Below are 2500 nucleotides of genomic sequence, written 5' to 3' on the forward strand. Positions count from 1 at the left end.
GACCCAGCATTCTCACACAATCACTGAAAATGGAAATGGTCGCTTGGTGTGCTGTGTGTGGTTTTTGGGACATTTTGGAACATTTGAAAGTCAGCTGCCAACACTGGATGCTGGTGTTTGGTGGAGAATGCTGGTGTGTTGGAGAGTGTTGGTGTTTGGTGGAGAATGGTGGTGTTTGTTGAAGAACGCTGTTGGATAATGCTGGTGTTTACTGACGCACACTCATTTATTTTGCTTGAGAATATTATACTTCACAGACTGAAAACATCACCCCTGAAGGGAATCGCATTATTAATCTGGTGAGCTGCATTCTGGCTGACTCCACAGCGCATTGCTAATGGTGACCAGTCCTGAGCATTAATGAAAAATGAGCAGGGGAAGGGGAAACCCATCTTAAAATATACATGAGTCCAATGAAAAGGGAAAGGATATGCCAGAGGAGAACAAGTACAGACCCACAGCCACAAATGAAATAAAGAGTTGTGAGGTCTCTTTATGACAGCAATGTTAGACAGACACAGGCAGATAGACGGACAGACAGACAGACAGACAGTTGCTGCTCAGAATATCAAAGCATAGAAATGAAAAAAAAAAAAAAGGTTTCTGTTGGAATCAGTGTGAGAAGGCATCGGTTAAACAGTTAAATCATTACAAGACAATCTCTTTACATCAAAAAACACCACAATCACCAATGATCCATGACCTGATGCCAAGCTCCGTTCTGCTTTCTAATGTTAATTAATCTGACAGACAGCCTAATGAGGCCTGCCATAAATACAGGACTCAGGAGTGAAGACGCAGCAGATCACAGGAGTTGGGTGAGCAGTTCTAAAGCTCACCAACCCCCCCCACCTTCAAATCCACACGACACGACACAAAATTCATCAGCACACACCCTACACAGGGACCTTTTAGCATGGGGCCGTGAACTGTTGTGGGTCACCCACAGAGAAGCACAGTGTTGCACCAGTGTTACCACAACGCTGTCAGAGACCCGTGCGGACGCCTGCCACACTCTCTGCAGACAGTGTCAGGGGAGATTAACTCTCCAGCATCAAGCAGTGTGAATGCTGAAGATGGGTGTTGCAGGCAGCTGCGGAAGTGGGAGGGCGTGTGCAAGTCACAGCAGGGCAGGATATTTCACAGCTTTCTCTGGGGCTGCGTGGGACTGGAGCACCAATTACTCCCCCCCTAGCAAACTCTCCATCCAATATTCAGACTGAGCTAGAGGGCGTGTCTGCATCTGAAAAGCACCCAGAATCTGCCCTGTGTGAGCCTGTAATGAAGGTGTCACTCTGTGGTGTCATGGCCATGGTTCTTAACCCCAGCCCTGGAAAGACCATACTTTTGGTACAATTTTGGGTTTTGCTTATTTGAGTAATTTAGCTCATTATCAACCAGCAAGCCCCTTGTGAGCAGGGTCAAGTGTCATAGAACAGGGAAACATGAATGTGCTGTGGTACCAGGAACCACCAGGAATGTCTCCGTGGTGCTAAGCTACAGAGTGGTGGTGTCAGTTCCTTTGCTAGGTGAAGATGAGGAGGGAGGATTTGGGGCAGAGGACTGGGTAACTGTAAGGGTCTATACCTCAATGAACCACTGACAGCATCTTCCCACAGCTGAAAGTAGACACAGGATTTGTACACATTATAAATGACATTTTCAAATTTGGCCGCCTACCTGTGCTGCTGGCATTCCCAGTGGACAGCTCTCAGCTGCAATAACATTTCCAGCATACACACACACACACACACACACACACACACACACACACACACACACACACACACACACAGAGTGCCATCATTTCATCATTTAGCCATCGAATGCCTCCACCCTCACTAAACTCCTCCCCCGCTAGAAATTTACGTTGAATTATTCAATAGATGAATTGACTCAGAACTGGCAATTGAGAGGAGAACAAAGAATGCTTTATAGGGATCTAAAGCTTTGATATTGTAATCTGAATGCTGAGTTATTATTATTACAGAGGAATGCATTATTAATGATTAATGCATTATTACTATTATTATTATTATTATTATTATTATTATTATTATTATTATTATTATTACTACAAAGGAATGCATTAGGACTATCAGATTCTCTGCTGTTTTTTTTTGTAGTATTCAACCCAGCTCTACATGACCAGAGATTTGAAAGTCCTGGGTTTTTGTTTTTTTTTTTTTTTTTGGTTATTCCACTTTCTGGACTGCTATGTGCTCCCTGGTTTTAGCTTGCTGAGGTGCTGACTAACCCTTTCCCCTATCTAAGCACTCTGGCTCCATGAAGAGTCTCTTCTGTCCAGAGCTGTGGGCGGCTCGTCCGCACGCTGGCAACCCAAACCTGGTTACCACAGCAACGTGCAGAGAGTCAGTTTCCATGGCAACAAATCACAGCATTAGGGAGGCCTTTGGAGAGTGGATGGAAATTCAGATGAAATAAAGAAGCCAACAAGAAGGGCTATATGACTGAGAGAGAGAGAGAGAGAGAGAGAGAG

The 2500-nt window shown here is 44.7% G+C and overlaps 1 protein-coding gene across 5 annotated transcripts in view; it reads right to left on the bottom strand.

The window, feature by feature from the left end:
- The window catches only part of map2 (microtubule-associated protein 2), an 86301-nt gene that overhangs the window by 69292 nt on the left and 14509 nt on the right, over window positions 1-2500 (bottom strand). The window contains exon 2 of one of the 5 annotated variants that reach the window (XM_081713217.1): window positions 1681-1715. The exons of the other annotated variants lie outside the window; for them this stretch is intronic. The gene's annotated coding sequence lies outside the window, so the exon portion shown is untranslated. The remainder of the gene's footprint in view (window positions 1-1680; window positions 1716-2500) is intronic. 5 annotated transcript variants of the gene reach the window in all.

The sequence above is a fragment of the Electrophorus electricus genome, chromosome 4 (assembly GCF_041902795.1).
Source record: "Electrophorus electricus isolate QZ-2024a chromosome 4, ASM4190279v1, whole genome shotgun sequence".
Classification (NCBI taxonomy): domain Eukaryota; kingdom Metazoa; phylum Chordata; class Actinopteri; order Gymnotiformes; family Gymnotidae; genus Electrophorus; species Electrophorus electricus.